Source organism: Lynx canadensis, chromosome A1 (genome assembly GCF_007474595.2).
Source record: "Lynx canadensis isolate LIC74 chromosome A1, mLynCan4.pri.v2, whole genome shotgun sequence".
Lineage (NCBI taxonomy): Eukaryota > Metazoa > Chordata > Mammalia > Carnivora > Felidae > Lynx > Lynx canadensis.
In genome coordinates, this window is record NC_044303.2 from 185386532 (window position 1) to 185406972 (window position 20441).

The 20441-nt window shown below is 39.7% G+C and overlaps 1 long non-coding RNA gene across 3 annotated transcripts in view; it reads right to left on the reverse strand.

The window, feature by feature from the left end:
• LOC115522225 overlaps window positions 1-20441 on the reverse strand; it is a 98310-nt gene that overhangs the window by 20827 nt on the left and 57042 nt on the right. For all 3 annotated transcript variants that reach the window (XR_003971295.1, XR_003971294.1, XR_003971291.1), the window contains one exon: window positions 8979-9980. This is a non-coding gene — a long non-coding RNA (uncharacterized LOC115522225). The remainder of the gene's footprint in view (window positions 1-8978; window positions 9981-20441) is intronic.

Below are 20441 nucleotides of genomic sequence, written 5' to 3' on the forward strand. Positions count from 1 at the left end.
ACAATCTTAACTTGTCTGATGGGACTCACACTTCATCTCAAACACAAATGTGCTATTAAGTGAATCTAAAATAACTGATACAAATCTCTCCGCTGAGCCAGTGGGAAATTCCAACCTTTATAAGTTGGGAAGTGCTAAAACAGCAACCTTTTAGAAAAGAGTATCTATCTTTTTGAACTGTTTCTGGGGAATTGCATATAAAGCATTCTGAAAACAAAAATACTTCCCCATTTTTCCAAGATCTGTTTTGCCAGCTTGATACGAGGTTGCCCAGGACAGATATTGTCATGGCTCAAAGTGTTTGCAGAATTATATTCACAGTTTAAATGTTTTCCAATATGGTGTTTGAACATCAAAACAAGGAAAAAAAAAAAAAAAACCCTAAGGAGATGGGGGGGAAGATAAAAAGAAAAAAAGAATTTCTTAATTCTTTAGTTCCTATAAGACGTCTAAAGGAATTTATTTTCTCTACCAACATTCTTGTCATTTAATAATTTGACAGAACTTTCTGAAAAATGTCTTTAGGAGATTTACATTTAGAAGAACTAGGCACAACATTTTGACTAACTACACTAAGCCATAAAGTGACATATTCTGATTGATTTTATATGGAAAAGAAAAACCATATGCTAAATGTTTCTGTCTTCTTACGGATGGGAAGTGTAATTATTGGTCAGGTCCCAGGAGTTTCAGAAATGGTTAAGCACCCAAACTTCATCTTCTAGTTAAATCTGAGTCATTCTTCTAATGATTAATTCAGCTTTGTAAAACGATACTCCTGTGGCAACTAACTTGGAATAAGAAGTCAATGACAAAATCTTAACTTACTTTACTGGGTTTATATTGGGCACGATTGTCAAAAGATAACTAGATTTTTTAAAAGTAAGGAGTAATAGGGGCGCCTGGGTGGCGCAGTCGGTTAAGCGTCCGACTTCAGCCAGGTCACGATCTCGCGGTCCGTGAGTTCGAGCCCCGCGTCGGGCTCTTGGCTGATGGCTCAGAGCCTGGAGCCTGTTTCCGATTCTGTGTCTCCCTCTCTCTCTGCCCCTCCCCCGTTCATGCTCTGTCTCTCTCTGTCCCAAAAATAAATAAACGTTGAAAAAAAAAAATTTAAAAGTAAGGAGTAATTAATACATAGGAAGTCCAAGGAAGACTACAAAGAGGAATTAAGAATATTTGGAGCACATCCCTAATATGTAGCGCTGTTATGGACTGAATGTTCATGTCCTTCAAAATTCACATGTTGAACCCCCAACCCCAACGTAATGGTATGTGAAGATGGGAGGTAATCAGCGTTGGATGAGGTCATGAGGGTGGGGCCCTTATGATAGGATTATAGGGAGAGATAGGGAAAGGAAAGCTAGGCTTCTCTCTCTGCCCCCACATTCTTACACAGAAAAAAGGCCATGCGAGGACACAGTGAGAAGGCAGTCATCTGTAAGCCAGAGAGTCCTCACCAGAATCATGCCAAACACGTTGGCACCCTGATCTTAGATTCCCACCCAGCCTATGGTATTGTGTTATGGCCAGCTGACTAATAAAGTCTGTATCCCAGAACAAAGTATCATGCTCTAACATCCTTTAGAGACATCTTTTGGGATCTGCTTGCCTGGCGCATATCCCTACTGTTGACAACTGACTCCTCCACCCACAGGGTATTGATGGGACTCCTCTCCTGTCCATAACTGACTGGCTTATGAGTAGACACCTAGTGAACCATGCTGTTGTGAGACATACTGGCTGGAGCTTGAGGCAAAAGGAAAAATCAGCAATAGTGATCCTGTCTATATTTATAATTTTGTATTTTGTTCATCATGGAGTTTTTTGTATTAATTTGTATTTTTTTAAACATTGCATTGAGGGGTGCCTGGGTGGCTCAGTCAGTTGAGCATCTGAGTCTTGATTTGGGCTCAGGTCATGATCCCAGGGTGGTGGGATAAGGCCACATGTCAGGCTCCACGCTGAGCATGGAGCTTGCTTGGGATTCTCTCTCTCTCTCTCTCTCTCTCTCTCTCTCTGCCCCCTCCCTCCTCTCACGTGGTCTCTCTCTAAAAAACAAAAATCAATAAAAAACAAAAACATTACATTGAAATATTATTTATCTGTATTATTGATATTTTTGGGCATCACCTTAAATTTTACACCCAAGGCCTTACTGCCTCATCTTAGTTTCATCTCTGCCGACAAAGCTAGGTGTCCCATGAATTTGGGAAATGGTCTAATAAAGACTGGTCAAGGGATCTTATATGTAGCCTCAACACTACATTTGGTCTGCAGACTGTGGCTATGTTTAGTTTTGCCATTAATATTGTTTAATTTGAATGCTTTTAAGCAAGAACTGCATTCTGCATATTGCCATTGTCCCATCACTCACTATTAACCGAAATGTGGCCCAGCTCCTGAAGGCCTTTGGGCCTGACTCTGGCCTAGTGAGTGGGATTGAATGGTCACTGAGAATGAGAATGTGCAGTCTGGGACCCTGTGATGCCACCATATTCTGCACAAATGGAAATAGGCAGGAAAATGTCCAATGGCATAAAGAAAAACGAAGCAAGAGCAAAAGAGAGACCTCTAAGAGAGATTAGAGTGTAAGCTTGACTGTGTTGACTTTTAACATCCTGTTCCTATCACCCACCAGTAGCTCTAATTCTACCTCTAGTCTGAACCAAACACTCACGTGCCTTCTGAGTAACCCACTTCTCCCCCCCTCCTTCCTGGGCCACCAGCTCCTGATACATGGAAACTAACAATCCTAACCAAGTATCTTAATGAAGAGAAACCACTGTCCTTTTATTTTTTAATTTTTTTTTACATTTATTTATTTTTGAGAGAAAGAGAGAGAGAGAGACAGAGTACAAGTGGGGGAGGGGCAGAGAGAGAAGGAGACACAGAGTCTGAAGCAGGCTCCAGGCTCTGAGCTGTCAGCACACAGCCTGACGTGGGACTCGAACTCACAAACCATGAGATCATGACCTGAGCGGAAGTCAGATGCTTAACCGACTGAGCTACCCAGGCACCCCAAACCACTGTCCTTTCTTCCCTACTATTTACTGTGAAATGAGTAAATAAGCAATTCACCAAGTAAATTCTGACCTGCGCAGAGTCCCCAACCTGTAAAAACAGCAGCCATTTGAAAGGAGGAATGATCCTGCACTCTACAGTCTTTGTTGGGTGGTTCATAACCCTGTTGCGCAGAGAATATAGTTAACACTGAAAAACTGGCAAGCTCAGAAAAGCTGGATGAAGACAGCCTCCAGGAGCTATAAAGAATGCTGCCCAGGCTCATGCTGTGAATTACTGTTGGTATAATTATTCAGAATCAATTTTAATCAGGAAACAACACACTCATTTAAATAAAATGAAAATAAAAGCACCAGGAAGAAAACCAAAGTTTGATTCCAAGGAAAACTGAAGACTTCAGCCTCTGCAAAGAAAATCTAATTCTGCCAAAATTTAGTACATTTTACATTTAATTTTGCTCTGATTTATGACTGAATCTCCTGGGTACCAACAGTATATAAAAAACCATTAACTCTGTGGAGGCAATTGTTAGTTTTTATAATAAAAAATGCATACTGCTTATACCATTATTGCTTAGGAAATTAGGGAACAGAGCTCCTAATACCCTGTGTGTGGAATACTGTAGCAAACCACTTAACTTGCAATAATAGAGTATTGACTGGGTACAGTGATCTGTGAGATACAGTCACAGTCAGATTAAGCTACCATCACACTGTGCTCGATAGAGCTTCTCTGATAATACATTTATTCCAATTTAGCCAAAGAATTCCCAACAAATTAGCTTTGAAAAAGCCTAAAAGCCTCTTCCTATAAACTATTTATCATTTTCCCTCTTTCACTTTGTTTTCAAATATGTAATTAAAAGACTGACTTCTTTTCTTCTACCTACCTACAAAATCTTTCAGACTCTGTATTACTGAGCCCTCGACTTAATCGATGTCTGAATTAAGGGGGTTTGTTTCTAAGGCTAATTCCATGTTTACCAAATAAAATCACCATACAAAAAGCATGGGTTATCATTCACAGGTCTTGAAAGTATAACAGAATAAGTTTAAAGCTTTAAAAATGCCTTTCACGTGAACGACACTAGCCCAATAGTGTCAAAACATATAAGTGCACATGCTCTTTCTCAATATAAGCTGTGATTGGTAGCCCTCTCCCTCTTCTTCTCCATCTCTTTTCCCCTCTTCCCCTCTTTCCCTCTGCCTTCTTCCTTCTCCACACACACACACACACACACACACACACACACACACACACCACACATACAGTCACTCACTCACACACAGACTTTTCATTACTCCCTAGTTAATCGGCTGAAGCAATCTAGCATATTATACAGTGACAGGATATGGTAAGATATCTTCTGGTCCCTGTCACTACTCTTTAATGGACACTGGAACATTTCATCTGAAGACTTTCCTTTGCATCCTAATGCTGAAATCTATTAGCATTGTGGACAGATCCTAAGCATCCATGCCAGATGAGTTTAGGTAACAATAAAAGAGGTATCTCCCCTGGAAAATGTATCCAAATTACAGGTCACAGGAGGAAAAGCCTCAGTGGGTATGACTTGGTGAACAAAAAACTGGCATGTCCCCAAAATATTCCTCTTGCTTTATCATAATTGGCTTTATTCCTTTGACTTCAGGCATCATTTACCTCCAAAAATTATAAAAATGTGGGTCTTTGGAACATATTTGGGGAGGATTCTTCATGGGTCTCTTACCTTCATGCAAGTTTTCAGAACAGAGGCACTGACAGTTTTTTCCCTAGACCATCTTGTCAAGGATGTTTGAATAGCAAATAGCCTTGGAAGATAGAGTCAGTTTTCCTCTGAAACAGAGGACAGATTTGTTTTCTGACCACTTTAAGAAAGATAACATCTCCCTCCAAGGCAAAGGTTGGTCAGGTTTGCCAATAGCCCTTTTTTAAAAATTGGGGTTTCCTAAGCATGACATTCCTCAACTGTGACATAAGCCCAATGCATGCATAATATTCCCCTAGGGCCTCCTCTGCATCATCCTATGGGACATGGGGTCTAGGGGAACCAATGAGATTGTGGAGCTCTGCCTGCTCAGCTATAAATGATAAAGTCTTTTGTCTCCACCCAGGAGTCTCATATCTTCAGCCAGTATCTATGAAACTGTCATGGGCTGACTTGTTAGTTTGCAAGTAGGGTAAAATTTCAGACCATCGCAGTTCTGGACACTCACCAGACTTTATGAATTAACATGTAACTTGAGTATGACCAACTCTTCCCTCACAAAAATAACAAATTACTTGACTCCTGAATTTTAATGGTTCTCAGGTATGCTTAAAATATTCCCCAGTCATGGGGTGCCTGGGTGGCTCAGTGGGGTAAACGTCCTACTTTGGCTCAGGTCATGATCGCATGGTTTGTGAGTTGGAGGTCTGCCTCAGGCCCTGTGCTGACAGCTCAGAGCCTGGATCCTGCTTCAGATTCTGTGTGTCTCTCTCTCTGTGCCCTTCTACCCCTCTCCTCCCCACTCTTTCTTAAAAATAAACATTAAAAAAATTTTTAAATACATTCCCCAGTCCCTGTTACTGCCAATGGAATGCCTCACATGTACTCACGAACCAACATGTCAACTGTAGCCCTTACACAAAATTGTCATGTTCTCCCTCTCTATGCCAACTGCCTCCATAGGTGTTCTGGGCTTCTCGTCAGCAACTGCTGACCACACCCACCCTGTGAGTGGCAGTATCCATGGAAGAGCAGAGAATTTTCCAAGATGTCAATTCCAAAGATGCCAAAACAGTGCTTAGAGACTTCCCTCTCTTCTATTCTATGCCATACTCTGACATGTAGGCCTGAAATACCACTGCTTGGACACAGAATCCCTGAAGCCTCTTATAAGAAAAAAAAAAAAAATGGGGCTCAGTCGGTTCAGAGTCCAAGTCTTGATTTTGGCTCAGATCATGATCTCACAGTTCGTGAGTTTGAGCTCCCTATTGGGCTCTACACTGACAATACAGAGTCTGCTTGGGATTCTCTCTCTCTCCCTCTCTCCCTGCCCCTTCCCTGCTTGTGATCTCTCTCTCTCTCTCAACATAAATAAACAAACATTTAAAGAAATTATAGCAACTTTAGACCAGGGACCCATTAATAAGTGAACTCAAACCCATTCCATTATATGAAGTAGAAAGACAAAACAAGACCCTCATCATTTTTGCCTCTCCTCCTTCATGTAACCTTTATTATAACAAAACTCCTCCCTTCAATCAAACTAATAATCCAATTTTCTTATATCAAAAGGTAAAGATAAATTCTGGGCAAGTATCTAAACCCTCCATTCATCCTATTAGAAGTTTTATTACAAACCCTTTTAGTTTATAAAATTATCTGCCAACCAAAGAACAGAGAATTACAGCAAAGAAAATGAGGCTGCCTGGCTGGCTCAACCAGTAAAACGTGAGACTCTTGATCTGAGGGTTGTGAGTTTAAGCCCCATGTTGGGTGTAGGGCCTACTTAAAAAAAAAAGAAAAAAAATTAAGAAAAGGAAAACAGAACACATGTTGGATAATACTGTAGAAGAAAACAGAAAGGGGGAAAAAAAGGCAAAAAGAAATGGTCCAGACTTTATAGGTACATGGAAAGTGCACACCTAGGCATTGAACAAGTTCCTCGCAGAAAGGACAACAATGTCAAGGTTATCTTCATCTTGAGCACCCCTATACAGGGCAACAGTTTTTTGCATATGTACCCCAAGCTTTGAAACTGTAATGTTTTTATCTAGATGGTGATGTTCATTTGTATATTCAAATATGCTACCTTGTGATTATGAGAAGCAATATATGTGAAACATAGGTGGAATAGAGTAATTGTACAATATGAAGCTAACTCAAGACTAAGTTTTTATCTCTCATTTTCTGTCTCCATCCTCCAGAAAAGGAGAAAACGTAGACTTGCAAGGAATAAGAAAACTATCTGGATTAGAACACCTCCCAAATTTCACATTCAGTCCTGCCATTCAAACAAGGATTTGGAAGCATTTTTCCTAAACCAATAATTGAGTGGTGTCTTCCAATTTCCAATTTCTCCCAGAACTTTTCTTTCTTTCTTTTTTTAATGTTTATTTGTTTATTTTGAAAGAGAGAGAAGAAAACAAGAGCAGGGGAGGAGCAGAGAGAGGAGACAGAGAATCCAAAGCAGGCTCTGCGCTGGCAGTACAAAGTCTGATGTGGGGCTCAAACTCATGAACCGTGAGATCATGACCTGAGCCAAAGTCAGATGCTCAACCAACTGAGCCACCCAGAACTTGACTCTTCTTAAGCCATTCTACCACCTTTATCCCCTTTGCTCTTTGAAATAAGAATAAGAGAAACTGGATGAATTGTATATAGTCACAAGGATATCATGGGGGGGGTTAAAGGTATGAAATGAACTGTAAAAAAATAAATTAATAAATATTGTTTCAAGTCATGGGGTTTTCTGAGAAAAATCCACAAATAAAAAAATACCATCTAGAAAGTTGACAGTTTTACAAATTGGCCCATAAAACAGTAATACTCCATTTTTTTTTACTAGCCTAGAAATTGTTTAGTTTTGACAGAAATGACCCAAGTAGCAAGGACTTTATTTCTATAAGGAAAGTGACAAATACGGAAAATATAGCCAGGACCAATTTTTGCCAAAAAATCAGAGGAACTAAGTTACTTCCAGATGAGGATGAAATGACATCTAACACAATTTAAGAGTGATTTTCTTGACAGAGATTCTCAAGAAGGCTGTACCATCACCCAGACTTCTAGATCTTTCCGCTACCCTGACCCATTTCTGTAACCCCAAGTTTGAGCCTATATCGATCACTGAAACAATGCTCAGGCTACACATTCGAATAAGAAAATTTTCATCTGAATCTTCATCATGAAAGAGGAGTTTTGAGAAAAATCTCATCCTTAAGAAACAGATTCTCCCAAGGCTGAGCCTTTTTTCTGGGAGTAAGTTAAACTATTATAGAAATACTCAGGGCGTGCCTAGGTGGCTTAGTCGGTAAAGCGTCAGACTTCAGCTTAGGTTGTGATCTCGTGGTTCATGAGTTCTAGCCCCACATCAGGCTCTGTGCTGACAGCTCAGAGCCTGGAGCCTGCTTCAGATTCTGGCTCCCTCTCTCTCTGCCCCTCCCCTACTCATTCTCTCTCTCTCTCTCTCTCTCTCTCTCTCTCTTTCTCTCCTCGTCAAAAATAAATAAAAACATTAAAAAAAATTTTTTTAAAAAGAAATACTCGGTACTCTGCAGGATCATGTATGATGAGGTCAACAGCACAGGTTTGGTGGAGGCCAGTCTCATGTTCAAAGCCCAGCTCTGCCATGCCTAAGTGACCTTAGGAAAGTTATTAAGATAGTCCTCAAACCTAGTTTTGGTACCTCTAAGAATATGAATAATAATACTACCAAACATGTTGTCCATGAAATAAAACTGTAATGATCAATCATAATATATGAACTAGAATGGCAGAATTGTCAAAGGTCTCAAACAACTTTAAGCAAGAAACGCATGGAATAACATGCTTTGAGATGAGATACACAAATCCTTGCAGAAAGACAAAGAGGCATTAAAGAAGTAAACAGTTATTCACAACTTCTTCTGGAGCTGTTTTGCTTCTCCAATCTCTAGAGGCTGTTGAAGCTTCAACTCCTATAAACAGGAGCTGACAGGTAATGAAAACAGGTTCAAAACAGCAGCTGTGGGTCACGTAATCAGCACCGGCTGAGAAGCCCTAAAACCTCATCCTGGCTCCCTGCTGATTGGCCATGCTTGGGGCACCCACTTAACCTCTCTGAGACCCTGAATCCTCAGTTGTAAAATGAGAGATTGAACAGCATAGGTTCTAGGAGGTCCATTGGAGCTAATGAAAAGCATTCTCAATTTCTACAACTCTACTAAATCAAACATACAGATGATCCAAAAAAGACTGCAAGTCAGATTACCTTTACCCCAGAGAAATCGAGCTTGCATTACAGGGAGCTCATGCCTTGTTTGGCAATGAGCACACAGATCCACTGGGCTGGGCATCCAGGTGACCCTCATTTCTGTATAAACACTTCTGCTGGCGCCAAGAGCTGCATCCAGCCTGGAACCAGAAAGGAAGAGATTAAACTGAAGGCACAAACACCTGCCTCAATGCCTGTAGGGAGCTCTAACCATCTTGACAGGCCAGTTGTGGTAATTGTCCTGTCTTATCCAATAAACCAGCGATTCGAGCACTGAAAGGTTGATGGCTCCTGTCAGTTGACCATAATTCCAATCACTTCCATTGCACATATATGTTTTATTTGCATCACACCTGTACCAACACAGACCAGGAGAGACCAATTAAACTATGATTAGTACATATGCCACCTAAATCTGACAAAGGGCTGTTCTCAATGAAATCAAAGAACTATGTTAGGGAAAGCCAGATGATCACTTAGGTGTGAGAGGCTAGTACCAATGACATTGAGAATACACCAAAATATCCCATATTTTGAGACATACCAAAATAGTTCTAAAAGAAATAAGACTTGTTAGTTATGTTTTCTACCACTCTCGGTAGATGAAAAACTTTGATAGTACGTGTTCAGACAAAGAAGAGCATTCCATTTTAAGCGTTTGCTAGTAAATAAAGTGGCAAAGGAATAGGATCCTGTAGCTTAACTTATATAAGTATATCAACTTATATAAGTATATGCTGGGGCATCTGGACATTAGCATCTGGATACAACATCATCTGGACTATGGAAATGCAAAACACAAATACAGGCAAGGACATTGTCCCAACTTGCCTCTCCAACTGTATTCCTTAGGGTACTGCCAGCTGCTCTTAAAAATAAAACTGTTACATCCCATGAAAGTGTTCCTGGTGAGTAGGCCACTCTCCTCCACATGGAGATTTAGAGAACAAGGGTCCTTCCATCTTGTGACTCGGTCAATTCCTAGGCCTCTGGAATCTCCTGTATCCAGATGAGAGACAGGGGAAAGGAGAGTAAGAGAGACACTGGCATTTTAAAACTGGCCCAGGAAATAATACTTCTGCTCCTTTGCCAGAATGCTCACAAGGCCACATCTGCATGCAAGGAGGACCAGGAAATGTAGTCCCCTAGGTGGGCAATTTCCTCCCAAGGTGGATCCTGTACCATGGAAAACACAGCACTAAATTTTTTTGGAGAGCTATTCTCTTCTACAATCACATACTCTCTTATATAAATATTTCTACTTAGGAGCTGTTTTTAGATCCCAATTATTTTAACTTGTACCTTATCACTGACTAGAAGTGTTACATCACATATTCCTACCTCCTCATCATTAGTAATTTTATATAGTATCGTGCTGAATTTGTTTTTTCAAGATATTGGAGGATATCCAACCAGACAATAAAGATACCCACAGGTACACTATTAGGTCCAGATGTAATAATAGAAGCAGGAATACGGTACCATTGCCTTTCTTGTGAGGAAAGAGAAACTACTGATTTGTCTTCACTTTTTTGGCGACTCTGATTCCAGGCTTCACATCCAGTATGGTGACAGCCTGGTTATAATGTCTAACTTTGCCTCAGGAACCTGGATCATGATGTGAGTCCAAACTAGCTTTGCCATCAACATCAAGAGGTTGTCCACACTCGTGCCAAAATCAGGGTTACAACTCATGGCTGTGCTAACTGTGGGAGGGGAGTATAGATGATGGTTAGAGGTTGTGGTCCAAGATGATAGATGGCATGCAAGAGAAGGAAGAGATGTGTTAAGAATGCCTTATGCGGCATATCAGTTGAAGTCTCAGACTCCAGCTTGGCTTACATTTCTTATTTGAATTGTATCTTGTACATCACCTTTACAAGTGATGGAGCATCCAGGGGTGGCTGGACTTCATGGGAAAAAGACAACAGACTGATCAATGTAAAAACAGAACAAACCCCAAAAAGTGTCATTCACAGGAGCTACACTGAAGGAAGCAGGAGAGTGTTCACAGTACAGGTGATAAGAACCACCAATCCCCACTTTATAAAATTGTAATGGCAGTGTCTCTTTTGTCCCTGTGTATCGCTAAGAGCCCCACCAAGATGTGTCTTATGGACAGCCGGTAGGAGTAGCTTATGTCACTCAAGTAGGGAAAATGAGACCACGAGACATTCAGGAGAGCAGGAAAAGACAGACCTTGTAATCATAACTTAGCAAACTTCAAAAAACCTGTTTAAAAGGGGTATTCTGATAACATTTGTTTCAATGAGATCATAATATTTGTGCCATAAAGCACAGACTCTATGAGCTGCAACTTTTGTCCGGGGTAGTAAATCATTAAGGATCTCTGGGCTTAGATTTTTAACTTCTAAAATGCATGATGTAAAGTTCTGTTGATTATAGAGAATCTGATTTTCTAGTCAGCATCCACCAAAAGCAGCAACAGAAAATGCCTCTGTAGCACAGTTCTGCTGACTTATGATCCCTACTTTGCCGACTCTCATCTGCTTCTAGGCACAGCTGTTTTTAAATGGAACAGCACTTTATGCAAACAGTGCCAGCCTGGCCTCAGAGCAAGAAAGCCCAGAGAATAGGAGTTAGAAATCAGTATTTTATAGTTGGAGCCAAGAATTTGGACCATCACCTGTTATTTTTGATACCTGTGATCTTACATGGCTTGCTCTTTGCTGAAATGCACTGCCTGAAGCAGATCTTAGAGAGATGTTATGGCAACCCAGTTCTCTGAGTCCTTGTGAACATCTATGAGCCTGCCAAGAAGATGAGCAAATCGAAGGATAATGAAGAAGGTTGTGGTATACACAGCGCCTCCTCTATCTTTGCTCAACCTCACGGAGAAGACTGCACCCAAGTCGATAATTACAAGATTAGAATCCATGTGAGTTTTGTTTTTCTATAGAGTTCAACAGTGCATAGTTTCTATTAAAAAAAAAAAAAAAGCCTAAACATAATGAATCCACTCTGTAAGATGCTTGGAAGAGAGTAGAATTTCAGAGCCAACAAGATTGGAGTCATCAACAAGAGTAGGACCCTTGGAAAACTAAGAGAAGCATACTCCTTAAAGAGCAACACTCCCTTTGGGACCCGACAGAATGTTTCACAGTCCTCAACCTCCTCTCCTCAGCCCCTGGCTGCTGGCTACAAACTGCCATAATCCTACATCTTCCAAGACTTCCTAAGGCCAGGATTCAACCCATTAGGCAAAGTATAAATTGTAGTGTTTAAGAGCAAAGGCTTTGGAATAAGTCTGCCTTCTTCTATATCATGGCTTTACTACCTACTATATGATCATCAGTAAGTAACTTAATTTCTATTAAGCCTAATTCACACATGAAGGAAAAAGAGCTATAGATAGATAGATAGATAGATAGATAGATAGATAGATAGATCTTCTAAAGTAAATAGTAGTCACCTCTGGATGGAGGGATTAGGCTTTAAATTACTTTTATTTAATTTATCTGCATTTTCTAAAAATATTTATAATTGAGCATACTTTATTTTTGTAATAAGGAAAGCAAACATGTAATATAATAAACTTAACTAAGGAAATGAGAGCTTAAGTGAAATAATTGTTTTCATAGAATAATTCTTTAATGAATGCAAACAATAGTTAGATTATAACTTTGTTCCTCTAAATGTTATAAAAATGCCAAAAATCAATTTGAAAATTAGTCGATGGGCTTAATTTTAAATAAAGGCAAACAAAACCACAGCACCAATGTAGCAAACTAAAATATGAGGCCTCCCCCATCTCCTACTTGGTCACTTGGTTCCATTCCCCCAGGCCTTAACTGGCATGGAAACTAGCTCCCTTGACAGTCCCATGGTGCTTCATATACCAGACTCTGCACTATTTTCCAGATATATACCTCCCAGGCTTACCACAAAACTGTCCTTCCAAAAGATTCCAGCAAAATGAAACATTCTATTGGAATGTTTTTAAACAAGTTATTGAAACACAGAAAGGACATTGCTTTCAAAGTTTAGCCTATTCCAAGAACCCTGTTGAGATTCTTGGCTCATTCTCCAATAGCTCTAACAAAATCCAACTGATAGAGGCAGTCTAACTTCATGATAGTTGATGGAGCACAAGACAACCTGATCATCAAGGAACTTCATCAAGGAAAAAACACATGTCATAAGATTGACAGCAGACTCCCAAAGAAATGAGAAATCTACAATCCCAGGCATACAAAAGAGGAGACGAACAGAATTACAGAATAATCCTCAAATAAGAGAATCAGGCATAGTGGGCAAGCCCTGGCAGAGACAACATATACTGTGATTGCCCATGAAAAAATTAAAGTGCTGGAAAACAACTGCATTGGTCCCTGCTTTCATGGTGACTTCACTATATTTTGAACGACAAGCCTCAAATCTATTACTCTAAATAAAGTGGAGGATATGCCTCCAAATGCCCCCAGATGAGCTTTGGAACAATGTCATTGTAATAATGGTAGTGTTGCATGAAACCACCCATCCCAAACTAAAGTTACTCATGCAACTAAAGAAAAGGCTCCACAGCCAAATGTTTCTCTGTTCTCCTGCCCTGCATAGCTATAGAGCTGCTCATCCCATAATCATGACTGAATTATCTACCAAAAGAATGCCTATTTTCACTTGTGCTGGAGAAACCCATTCCAAACTCCAAATTCTATATATAAGCAAGAATGCCAAAGTAATAAAAGCTGAAAAGAAAAATAACCAATCCCTATAAACAGAGCTTATAAACAATATGGAATAGAAATTTAAATATGTAATAATTATCTTCAAGAGATTTGATAGGATTTATAGCTATAAAAGGGCTCTTTGAAAATCAATCGTCAGTCTGCAAATTAAAACCATAATTGCTAAGATTTTTTTACACTAAATAAATCAGTGAAATACCAAAATGGAGATCAATTAAAACTGAATTAACCACATGAAAACCTATCAAAGAGAGAAATTATAAGACTAAAAACAAGAATCATGATAGAACTAAGAACTTAGATCTTTCAAGATAGATCTCAGAAAGCCAGTATCTGTCTACCATGAATTCTAGAAGAATGACAAACATGTACAGAGAATATAATGAAAGAAATAAATATCAATTTTCCTTGACCTAAGGAAATGTTCCACAGGACATGGCCCACTGTGGAAAAAATAGCTAGTTGTACACCAATAGCCTTTCTCCCTGACTTCTTTTAATAGAACCCTGAGAATTTTAGCTAATCACAGAGGACCAGGCCAAATGATCTGTCATCCTCTTGCAAACCGGTCTTGTGACAAAATTCTCACCAGTAAAATGTGGATGAAAGTGATATGTGCAATTGTAACTCATTTTCTGAAAAGAATGACTTCCACTTTCCCACTCCTCTTCCTATTAATTGAAATGCAAATGTTATGGAAATGGATATTTTAGACCAAAGATCATCTAAAATAGTCATGCCCATTTGTTTACTTACTGTCAACAGGCTGCTTTTGCAGTACAATGGTAGAGTTGAATAGGTGTAATAGAGGCCTTATGGACAATAAAGTCTAAAATACTTACTATCAGGGGACCTGGGTGGCTCAGTCAGTTAACTGTCTGACTTTGGCTCAGGGCATGGTCTCATGGTTCATGGGTTCAAGCCCTGCATGGGGCTCTGTGCTGTTGGCTCTGAGCCTAGAGCCTGCTTCGGATTCTGTCTCTCCCTTTCTCTCTGCCCCTCCCCTGCTTGCACTCTCTCTCAAAAATAAATAAACACTAAAAATAAAAATAATAATAAATAATAAAATAAAATACTATCTGTCCAGTTGCAGAAAAAATTTTCCAACTCCTGGTTAAAATTTCAAAGATTGACGACATATGTGTTGGTAAGGATAAGAAGCAACCAGAATGTGCAGCATTGCCAGTTAGAGTGTAAAGTATTAGAGGCACTTTCCGATACTGTTTAGAACACAGTGTTAATAAAGTTAAATCCACAGCTGTCTTGTTACACAGCAATTCCACATCTATGTATATTTCTAAGATAAGTGAGTATATATCCACAAAACACATGTTCAAGACTGCTCAGAGCAGTTTTATTCATTATAATCAAGACTGGATAAACAAATTGTGATATATTCATGCGGTGAAAAGCTACACAGCAATAAAAAGGAATAAATTACTGTTAGACCTAATGACACAAATTAAACCCCCAAATATGCTGATAAGTACAGGACAGATACCAATAGAATTTACTATATGATTTCACTTATATGAAGTTCAATAAAAGGAAAAATTAGTTTATGAGGATAGAAATCAGAATGGTCAGTGTCTGTGGAAGGTGTGTACGCACTGGAAATGGCATGAGGAAGTCTTTTGGGGTGCTAGAAAGTTCTAGAACCTGATCCTGGTGGTGGTTACATGTACCTACATTTGTAAAAATTCAGCAAGCTAGGCACATAAAGTTTGTGTACTTTATTGTATACATGTTATAAATGAATTAAAAAAAAAGAAAAAAGCTGAAGTAAACAAACAAAAAAGAATCAATGTACAAGATAGTTACTGTTGATTAATTTTTGTCAAAGAAACAGTGCAAAGCAGCAGATTAAATATATTTCCTGAAAATGTAGGACTTAAAAATGTAACAGTCTAGGGGCACCTGGGTGGCTAATTCAGTGAAGCAGCCTACTCTTGATTTTGGCTCAGATCCCTATCTCATGCTTAAGATTATCTATCTCCCTCCCTCTCCCTCTACCGCTCCCCTCTTCATGTCAGGCTCTCATGTGCTCTTTCTAAAAAAAAAAAAAAGAAAAAGGTAACAGCTAGAATAAGAGCTTATTCACTTGCTTAAGAGATAAGACTATGTGCTCCTTAGTAAGAAAGCAACTTCTAACACTAAAATATTTTAAAATAAATAAATTGAAGCATTGTTTCTAGAGAATTTTTTTTATTTTATTTTAGAGAGAGAGAGAGAGAGAGAGAGAGAGCACTCATGGGCGGGGGAGAGGGGCAGAGAAAAGAGAAAGTTTGACAGAGAGGGAGAATCCCAAGCAGACTCCATATTCAGTGCAAAGCCCAAGGAGGGGTGAGATTTCCCATGACCCTGGGATCATGACCTGAGCTGAAATCTAGAGTCCGATGCTTGACCGCCTGAGCCACCCAGGCACCCCAGAGATAAGCCTACTAAATCATGAATAAAAAATAAGTCAATGACAGCAATATTCAACAAATATTACAATGTTTAGTGAAAAGAATAAGACACCAAAAATGCACACAGTATGAGTCCATGCATATAACAGTCAAGAACAAACAGATTTAAAGTGTGTACATTCGGAATGCATGCTTAGGTGGTAAAGCCATAGGAAAACAGGAAAGCGAGTCTCATTAAGTCAGGAGAGTAATTACCTTAGGCAATAATAAAATAGAACTTCCCTGTGATAAGGAAGTGATAGAAGAGAGGGGCTTCTGGCGTGCTGGTAATGTTATTTCTTGATCTACATGATGAGTACACTGATGCTCATGTCATTACTGTGTTAAACTGTACATTTGTGTAAGCACTTCTTTTAATGCATGCTTTATTTCACATAACCAAAAGGTTTAAAATGAAGATACAGAGGATTTGAATAACAAGGTTCATCACCATTACATATATGTTCTTTCTTCATATATAAGTATGAATAATATATTCATAGAGACCGTTATAAATTCATATGAATTAAATATGTAATATACATTTTTTAAACTTTATTTTGAGAGAGAGGGAAAGAGAGAGCAGGGGAGAGAGATTTCACAAACCATGAGATCATGACCAAGAATCGGATACTTAACCAACTGAGCCACCCAGGCACCCCTATATTTTATATATGTATACATGTGTCTGTGTGTACCAAACAGAGAAGACACATTGCATTCAAATGCCTATAAAACATTTTTTTCAAAAGTCCATCATATACTTGACCAGAGATGATTTCATCTTTGCAGCAGATCCATAGTGGTTGTGAGTTTCCCATGCTTTCAGTTTCCAAGATGAAGTTTATGTGTGTGTTGCTATACTGTCATTATTTATTGAGCGTACAGTAGGGGTTGGGAAGATAATTTAGCTTTTCATTCATAGATTTCAAGGCACCAGGAATCACATCCATCCACACTGGACATAGGACAGTGCATTATTCTGAAAGCCTGGACTTTGACCTGGATGAGGTAAGTGAATGGGATTCTGGATTGTCTTTCTTAGGGAACAGTATGTGAAGAAAGGTGTTCCGAAATATTTAAAAGCCAGAGGAACGAAGTAGGGTAAAGATGGCTAACAGATCACCAAAAATCTGTGTTACACTGCCCCACATAGTGTAGAGTTGTCTCAGAGAAGTGGCTGGTCAGCTAGGGACTACATTTCCTAGTTCCTCTTACCCTGAGTGGTAGTCATGTGACTAAATTCTAGCCAATTAAATGTAAACAGAATTGATGACCATGACTTCCAGACCTGACACATAAAGACCCCCACCCAGTACTCTATCCATATTGTCACTTTTCAGCTGGCTAGAATGGACATGATCCCCCAGGGTGACCCTAAAAACTACTTGTTTAGGGGTGCTTGGGTGGCTCAATCAGTTAAGCATCTGACTGATGATTTTGGCTCAAGCCATGATCTCATGGTTGTGGGGTCAAACCCTGGGTCAGTTTCTGCACTGGGCATGGAGCCTGTTTAAGATACTCTATCCCTCTTCCTCTGTTCCTTTCTCTCTCTCTCTCTCTCTCTCTCTCTCTCTCTCTCTCTCTCATACAGTCCCCAAATGACTGTATGGATATGCAGGTGACCCTCTCTAACTTTCCACCTACATGGTACTCCTTTGTGAGCAAGGAAGAACTTCTACAGTATCTGAGCCATCATTCATTTTGGGCCTATTTGTTAGAATAGTTAGGCTACACTAATTAACGCTGGGGAAAAGAATAGTACCTACCCCACTGTGTGGTAGTGGAGGGTCAATGAAATCATGAAAAAAGAAAGCACAGGGCCTCATACATCTTAAGTGCTGAGTGTGTGTTAGCTTAGTAAGTACCCAGGAAATTATGACAAGGACTTTAGAGGCTTCAGAATGATTAAGTTTCAAGAGATGAGCTCTTAAAAATAAAGGAAAGTGATTGATGACAGTCTAGTCAGTCCATTTCTTCCAGTTAATCACTCTTTCCTCAAAGAATCCTCTGGGCTTGGTTTTAGGAGCAACACAGTAGGCAGCCACAGCACATCTGAGCAAATAAAGCTGTGAAACCAGCTTGATATGCTAACCATCAGGGACAATGATGAACCAGCTGGAGACTCTGAGATGAGTCCCTAACATGAGTGAACACAAAGAAGGGAATCCTATATAAATACGTGTGCCAAGGTAAAGTTTTTTTCCCTACTTTTTCCCTTTCTGCTTTCAGCAAGCGCATGTGCACGTCCACACACGTGTGCATACACTGACACGCAGATAGATGGCCGCACTGCAAAGAGTATTGGTGATTTTATTGATGGGTCTCTCAAATCATCACTAAAACAAAAATAAGCTGTTCACTTCACAGCTGGAGTCAAATGGAGTGATGACAGTTGTCTCACCCTTCTTTGATGATAAATGAGCCTTCCCCTGCTTACGCGGGTCCTTGACCCAAATTCACAGTTATTCCAGTGACCCAGGCAGACCTTTGAGAAGAAAAAAAGACACACTCACAAATGCCTAATGAAGCTTGTCTCAACTATTACTATTGTACCCTGTCATTCTAACTATAATTGATTTGCTAAGGTAGCTTTTTTTTTTATAAACAGCCTAGCAGACAAAAATACCTAATATAAATTAAACACATCTCTCTCTCTCTCTCTCTCTCTCTCTCTCTCTCTCTCTCTTTCACATTTCACCAGCCTTACTATCCCATGTTTATTTTAAACTTTCTATGAGCTTTCACATTCTCCTTTTTTATCTTGGAAGTAGGCAAATAAGTGTCTGGCCTTTAAAAATGCCTTTGGTAATAGGATCTTAGAATCACATAAAGAGAACTTCATCCCCTAGACAAGCTTTTTCATAAGGCGCAAATTTCTGTCGATTGAAGGTGACTATCTAGAATCGTCTTTGAAAATAGTTGGGAAACTACATCAGAGCTTTATAGGAATAAATGCCATGATCAAATAGCAATGTCTACAAAGACAGAGTATGGTGGCATATTACAATATAGTCCTTCTTAGTTAAAGAAGAAGAATACATAGAAAATTTCCAGAAAGCAAGGTATCTAGCCTACTGTGTAGATATAGATATAGGTAACATATATAGATACAGGAATCAATATATAGATATTTAGAATCTGAATCCTTCAAGGAAGATAATACAACTACACTTCAAAGCACCTTCCCCGAAATTGCTTATCCTTGTTGGTTGTTTCCTACAACCATCTACTATAAACCCCTTGTGTTTCGAAACATAGAAATAAAATTAAACAGCTTACTCAGAGAAAGAGAGGGAAAGAGCTGTGAGAAGTAACGGCCTGAGATTTCTATGTTCCTTTCAAGAAGCAAACTCCCTGAGAGATCCTCGAGCCTGAGATGCTACTGGGAGCCATGTGCTTTGTGGCTGCCTGGATGTCTTTCTTCAACAATGGAAGGGTGTATGTTAACAGCCTGTAGTGACAAGACTCCATTATTGCAGGAACATAACATCTCAAAGGGACTCCCAGCTACCCAGAGGTTGTAGAGAGTTCCATTTAGCACCATCTTTGTGAGGCGTGAACACCTGACACAGGATGAAAGTGGAGGAGCCGGCCCTGGGGAGGAAGGGCTTTTTCCCTTTCAAGTTTCTGAACTCCTCTAGGTCTGTGGAGGTCCAAACCACAGAACCAAGGAAACTCAAAAGGAAAGCAACAAAAGGAGCCACAAATCAAAAGCGCCCTCTCCAATGTACAGCTCCTGCTGTTCTGCTTTCATTACGCACCAGCGTTGTCTGAATGGCTAGCAGCACCTCAGCCTCCTTGTACAAAGTCAACACACTGTATTGAGGAGTGTGTACAACTTGCAAAGGAGCAGACTGGCTGCCGGCTGAATTCTCCAGTCTGCTCCAGTCTCCCTCCATGCTTTTTTTCTCTGTGGGGCTGGGAGCTAGGGAGTTTTCTTTGTCCTGTGACTACGAGGTTGCTTTGGGATCTTTAGGAATACCATCAACCCTATCGCCATCACCACCCATCCCTCTATAGCCATGTTCTCCCTGAGAACTGTCCTATAATTGGGACTTTTCTTTGCCCACCTGCCACACATGTCCTCTTCTTTCCCCTGGGTCCCACTCTGCCACTAATTCTTTAAAGGTATTTATGTTAGCCAAAGCTCTGTGTTGTAGGAAACAGAAACTCACTTCAAACTGAGAAGGAGCCTCTGGATAGCTCACAAAAATAAAGCAAGATCCAGGTTTTGTAGGGCCCAAAGCTTAAACAATAAAGTGAGGGTATCTCTTTAATTTCAAATGCAAAATTAAGTATGA